Below are 7,451 nucleotides of genomic sequence, written 5' to 3'. Positions count from 1 at the left end.
ATAGTCAGAAAATTCATTCTCCAAGAAATTTAGAAAACGGTCCCCATTTAATCTTGCAGGTAAAAAAAACATTTTTTTTCGATTTCTCTGAAACGGAGCGAAAACGAGCATATGTCTATAGGACTTTTTTTCTTAGTTTTTTACTCCTCTACACGCTCCCGAAGTTTTGCGATTTAATTTGGAAACACCCTGTATATGTCCAATTATTGTATGAATTTTCAAATACTTTTAAATTAAGTACAAGATTAAATCGTAGTCCTGTGTAATAAAATCGAAGTCGAATTTATGATTATGGAACAGGTTTTCGTTGCCATTCTACTTCCGTCTTTTGAACCTCCGAATCCCCATGGTTGGGAGGATTAGGGCAACCAGAGAAGCTGTTCGGAACAACGTCGCTCTTCCCATGGATGGCATATAAGTGTTCCGCAACAGTCATCATCATTTGTGCACTGAAAAAATTACGCGAGATTATAATCTTGCGCGATGTTTTACATGTAACTTAAATTATTTAATTCAATGTACTTTTGGACCAATCTATATTATTCACATATTCAAACATTTTACTGTAATTAACACTTAAATCTTGTTACATTCACTACTAAAAATATTCAAAATATGACATTTTATAATATGGAAATATCTTCCATTTTTTTTATTCTGTTTAATTGTGAGTAACTCGGAGTAAAACAGGTGTAAGGAATACGTTTAATACATCAGATTAACGTAAAAATATATATATAAATATATAAAATATAAATAACAATCTCAAATCAATTAAATATCACCGCATTTACATTTCTTACATTAATAAACTTTTGGAAATTTGTGGAACTTTTTGTGTCGTCTGCACAAACCGAAAATTTATTATTTAAAAAGTATACTATTAAGTAACATTAATTTAATAGTTTTAACATAACGAATAATTAATAAATTAATAAAAAATCCAGATATGTGCACTAATTGTATTTTAAATATAATACTATACAACGGTACTTACTGACATTCTGAGTCCTATGCAGGTATCCTGTGCCACGACTAAAGTTATCGAAATAAGCGCGAAATAAAGGAGTTCGATGAGTTTTCTCATTTTGATTGATTGTTTGAAAGATTTCTATTTTATAACATATAGAAATATTGAGGAAATATTGTTTATATACGCAGTCTTACAATGTTTACTCACTATATTTTCGATATTACGAAGAATATTGCTTAAGCCTCGGTGGTCGAATGATGAAGATGTCCGCACGGAATATGGGAGATCCGCGTTTGAATCTCGGCTGAAGTAATATTTTTCACATTAAAATTACTTTATATATTTTAAAATGTTTATCAGCATCAATTATTAAGGTTTTTCTAAGATTTCTAAGATTTTCGAAGAGTGTAGTACCTTACATCGTGTAAATGAAAAATAAAAATGTCGGAAATGCGTTACTGCTTATATTGTCTGTTGTTTGAAAAGAAACATCTGTTTGGCAAACTAACAGCTGTTTAGCAAACAAATATCTTTTTTGAATAGATTATTACATAATTCTTATCTCTAATGTATTCTTATCTCTTCAAGTCGAATTATTAGAGAAGTTAATATCTTACTTATAATAAGGTATTAGTAATATGTCATTACAATTTTGTATTTCCTAGAAAGAAGTATCGTGCATTTGCTTGACATTAGAAAGTTTTATAACGCTCAATATATTATGTAAGATTAAAATGTAATATAATGATTTAATTATAAAACCTAATTCTATAAACTATTTTATCACATTTATTATCATTCTATTATGTTATTAAACAACTATATTATATATATATAAACTGTATCAGTAAAAAAGTTTTTTGACAAATTTTCTATAATCCTGTAAGACTATCAAAATATGAATTAGCTATTAAAATCTTGAGAATTTTTTAAATAAAAATAAATGTTATTGTTTTTGAAGTACAATGATTTTTAATTATAAATTTTTAATAATACCATTTGTTGTATTTTTTATTCGATTAAAATATTGCTGCTAGCTATTTACGATAAGAAATTTATTGCTAAATGCTTCAAATAAACGTATATACGTCATGTAGTGCAAATAGTAATGGACGTAATCGTCTAATCAGTTTCATTATTGTAGAATTAATGATTATGTGCACAACTTATTAATTACACATTTAATAATTCCTTTTTGTTCTCTTCTTATTTTTGTTATTACTTAACGTACAATTATGCTGAAGTATTGAAAGTAACTGTTTTCTCGAATATATACATTAAAAACAGCTAATTTTAAAATAAAAGATTATATAAAACAGTGCCTTGAAATAAATCTAAAACAATTTTAAATTTAATTATTATGACATTTTTTACTCACGTTTAATTATTTTGAATGCATATTTAAACTGTTTGCAAAGTTTATAATAAGGTGTTTTATGATCGTGGTGAGCTTCCTTACTTTTATTGTAGCTTAAATTTATAAAAGTTTTTCAAAATTTTATCTTTGATTATTCCACAATAATTCTTGTCCTTTCTTTTTAACATTCATCTGTGTGTAATTCTTGTATAGAAATTTTAGTGTAGTGGAGCTCACCATGATAAGATAGTTATTAAGCACACATTGTACATATTAGGGTGATTTGTTCTCTGAAGAGGGCTAAAAAATGAGCCGAAACATGTAAGCGCGTTTTTTAATAAAGAGGTTTGTGTTACAATATATTATTTGCTCACGACTACTGCGCCTGACTCCTATTACCCTATTTTCTCCAAATTTTTTTTTATAATAAGAATTGAAAATATTTTGAAAATTAATTTTTTTTTATACATAATTATTGCAGAACGATATTATCATATTGCTTAATCAAATTATCAAGAAAATTAGATGCTATTTTGTCTTTTGTCGTGTTAGTATTTACATGAAATTTTATACATATATGTTATAAATATGTATAAAATAAATGTATTTAACACACAGAAGTAAATCTGTCATTGCAAGTGAATTGAGGTACTGTATCACGATTGTATTTATAAACAAATAAATAATCCTATATGTATACAGCGTTAATATACATAGAATGCAGAAAATTTGAATGTAGTAATATTATAAAAGATTTTTATATTATATTAAATATATTTTTTAATAAACATGTATATATTACATACTTTTAGTAATAATTGTTAATTAATAAGACAAAGGATATTGATAACTAAATATTTTTCTAACTAAATATTTCTTTATTTAGAGTGTAAATGTAATATAGAAACTCTTTTTTTTAATATGTATAAAAAATAATGATTTACAGAAACATTAATCCATATTAGTATGGCATTTTTGGTCCAATATGCCTTAATTATCTTCCCCCGCCACAAACGAACTTTTTCGTTTCACACATATGTTAACATGTTTCATACATTCATGAGCAATCGCTCATTCGGTTTTTTTACTCTAAAATAATAAAATATAACATTATATAATATTTAGAAATGTTTTAATATTAAAAATTAATATTACATATGTATCGACGCAGGTTTAAATAGTATTTCAATCTCTTAATATATAGTATGTATGTAGATATAGGGTGCGTTTGGGGAGACGCTATACGTGCTATTTAGCGCTACAAACTGTTCGTGGAGCTGCAGATAGCGCTAACAAACACGATCATGACATCACTAATGGTAGTGTGTTACGTCACAACTGCGCGCTATCAACGCTATTCCTTCCGAGGTAGGTATTGGTAGCGTTAGCGTTTGCAAGCTCTGTGAACAGCACTGCTGTATTATCGCACATAGGTCGAATGTTATTTCAACAATCGTTATAGGTTATATACGTTCCTAAGTTGTCCATAGGTTCCCTGTACATTAAAATTTAGGCTGTGTTTCAAAAAGTGGCGTCTACAATAAGATTTTAAAGCGTAAAATTTAAGCTTTAAACCTTAAGCCATAAGAAATTGACTAATCACGGTCGAATATCAGGAGAACACTCGAATTTTATGTCATAAAATCTCATTTGTAGACGCCGCTTTATTCACTGCGAGTACTATAGACTTATTACGTACGTTTACTCTACGAAATTGTAAAGGGAGAAAAGTTTAGTCGGCGCCGTCGATGCTTGGGAACAAAATCCTCTACATTAAACGCTACCAACGCTCGCTAGAGTCGTTCATGGAGCTTACCAACGCTATCGCGCTATTGGCTCTACGAACAGTGTTGGTAGCGTTTGCGTCCATAACGCGAATAGTGTCTCCCTGAACGCACCCATAATATAGGGGAGAGTGGTCTAAATCGGACCTATTGGCAATTTTTTGCTCTCTACAAGGTGTAAATAAAGTCCGATCGTAAAACCGAAGGTGCCATTGGAAAGATCATTTAATTCCCTTCATTTTTGCTTCAGACCATTTTGACGTATCTCTCACCTGTGTTGAACTATAATGGAAAATGTAAAAACGTTTTTTCCGCTCCGATTTGGAACCAATGGTTCATTGGTTCCATTCCATGGGACCATCCCCTGAATCAAATCGAAAACTCTTATTTTTATGGATTTTTAGATAGAATTTTAGATAGAATAAAATATTTTAATGTATTTTTCTTAGTATTGAATAAAAACGAACAATTTGACAGCCAAAGATGAAAATTTTTCCAGAAAAAAGAATTACTAACAGTTTATATTATTAGAATTGAAATCAATAAAACTCAACTAATCTGAGTCATCAGACTCATGATATTTTACTGATTTAATTCCTTGGGCCAGATCTGGTCAGCTGATCATCAGTATTACAACCAGGCCTATAAATTATCTACTGTCCGATTTGGACATGGGTCCTTTCGAACTTTGGAACGAATTTCTACAATAAACCGCAAAAGTGACCACAAATGCTTCATATTTTTGAATTCTACACTCTTTAATTATCTTAAATCAATTACTTTTCACATTTTTGACACCTTTTAAATAACGATTTACAAGGATTTTCTTTTTCAAAAAAATTTTCGCACGGTTGCTGAAAATACATATTTGCGTCTATTTTATGAATATTATGAGAGAACTATCAAACTGCTATGTTCGGTGTCTTATAAGGACTTTACATTATAAATAGTACGCAAATCTGTTTAACTGTATTCATTTAAATTAAAAAGGTCCTATTTGGAACACGGTCCGATTTAAACCACTCTCTATATTATAAGTTTATATTAATTAAGAGGCATGAATTTATAATTTCTTAATTTTAATTTCATTTCTCTCGTTCTCTTCATCTGTATATGTTTACAAAATACGAAAATGAATGTTTTTTTGTATTATAATTTTTTTGCATATAAATGTGATTGAAATACATACCGGGAGATTCACAAAAACGTATTCAAAACAAAGATTTCTTGCTTTACCGATTAAAAAGCAGCCATAACCATAACGATCCTGATTAAAATAATGAACTTCATCTTGCTAATAAACTTCTGTAATCATTATTTTTTTATATAGTTTCTGCAATTTAATACGTATATACGATCTAAGGTACCTGAGCCGAATAAGACCCACCTAATTAATTTTATTTTTTTTAAATTCTATTTATGGAGATATTGAAATAAACTAAGTGAGAATCAAATCTTCATTTCATTCACTCCCAAAAATAAAATATATTATTTATATAGAATATATATAAATGAACGAAAAAAAATTTTTATTAAACTCTGACATTGGGCTTTATTACATGCATATAATAAAGCCCAAATAAAAAATAAATTAAAAATAACAAAGAAAGTAAACATTTTCTTTCTAAATCAGTTTTAAAATGATTATTAATCATAGAAAGGAAATTCCTTAGAACTTACTCTACTCTCAAATATTACAATTGGCTTTAATTTGTAATCAACTCTTCAATCTTTGAAAATTTTTAGCAATTTGAATGCAATTTTGGCTTCTTAAAAGATAGTAGCATTGAAAATTGTTATTCTCTGGCATAAACTCCACACATAACAAACAAATAATAATAGCTATAATAAAAATCACTTAAGTAGGCCTTATTTAATAAGTATATGTTTAAAAAAAAATACTTACACTTATTTAAAAAAAATTATTTATTAGAGTTATTTTCCATAGTTAGGAAGTTGAATAATATATTATAATGAATTATAATAAATTATGAAACATTGTACACTGGTAAATTTTGCAGCCAATTGTTAGAAAAATGGTTCATACTAGCCTTATATACACAAGTTTTTGTTGTGTTAAACAAATGTGTTGCTATCGATTTCAATTCTTTAATCCTTTTTTATCTATTTCCTATAACACATCTTTTAAGCATGTAGTGCAGGCGTAAAGCGAGTTTTAAAGTAATAAATTTAAAAATGGGCCTTATTTAGTACCTAGGTCTTATTCGGCTCAGATACCTTATAATTAGTTCAATATTAAAACTACTATTAAAAAATCGCTATAACTTTATACGTATATACCTTTTAAATGATGAAACTAATAAAATAAGAAGTATTTCATTATTAATGTCATATAAACAGTTTTATGTAAATAGTTTATTACACAGAAGAAAGGACTGTTTATTTTGAAAATTCTTATTGGAAAGTCTTATTATAGAAATATCGTTATTTTCGACATAGAAGATTTGAAATAAGATTATTTAACGTTAAACCAACATAATTTGCTTATATGAAGAAATTTAATCTAGTTATACCAAAAAAAATATATTTTCGTTATTCAATAATAATATTCTTAATTTGAAAGGAAATAATACCTGACAGAAAATTACACTATCTTCAAATCAAGAATTAAAATATAATATTGTTGATAAGAATATATGATTTTGTATAAGAATATAATATTGTTGAAATTTGAGATTATCGAATTCTTTAAAAAAAGATTTTATATTGTTGCTTATATAGGAAATAATGATTACGTTAAATAGAATAATCGTTTCAAATTGAGAATAATTTGTTTCTGTGTATCTGTTGCTTCGAATTCTCAGCTTTTATTTTAAAAAATTACATAAATATTAGATCTCACCATTTTTCTTTGAGAGTAACTGATTATACAGATAATATGTAATGTGTGTGACTGGTTTTCACGAACAGTATTTATACTTTACATATTACACTTGTATAAATCGCAAATATCGGAAATGTACTGCTTTTATCACCTGCTGTATAAGGAAATATTTATTAACTGAATATTGAAAGACTATTACGATATTGTATATATTATTCTTGTCTTTTTTATAATTTGAATTAATAATCATAACTGTAAAAAGTTCATTGTAATTCTGTACTTTGCAAATCGGAGTATTTTGCATTTTATTGACGTTAGAATCTACAATATTTAATCTACATTCTATTACATTATATAATATAATAATTAAATTATAAAACGCAAATGTATAAATTGTTTTGTTACCTTATTACAATTCTGTTTTATTATTAAACAGATGCATTGAGAAGAATACATCATCTAAAATTCTCTCTCTCTCTCTCTCCCCCCCCC

At 27.3% G+C, this 7,451-nt stretch overlaps 1 long non-coding RNA gene across 1 annotated transcript; it reads right to left on the bottom strand.

Annotated features, from left to right (window-relative positions):
* Positions 1–193: 193 nt before the first annotated feature.
* LOC108731449 (uncharacterized) lies at positions 194–1,390 on the bottom strand. The gene is made up of 3 exons (XR_001937023.1): positions 1,181–1,390; positions 998–1,111; positions 194–449 (listed from the first exon to the last, which is right to left on the bottom strand). It is a non-coding gene; the product is annotated as an uncharacterized lncRNA (long non-coding RNA).
* Positions 1,391–7,451: the final 6,061 nt, after the last annotated feature.

Source organism: Mycetomoellerius zeteki, unplaced genomic scaffold (genome assembly GCF_001594055.1).
Source record: "Mycetomoellerius zeteki isolate Tzet28-1 unplaced genomic scaffold, Tzet1.0 scaffold128, whole genome shotgun sequence".
NCBI classification, from domain to species: domain Eukaryota; kingdom Metazoa; phylum Arthropoda; class Insecta; order Hymenoptera; family Formicidae; genus Mycetomoellerius; species Mycetomoellerius zeteki.
This window is presented reverse-complemented; position numbering and strand designations above follow the sequence as displayed.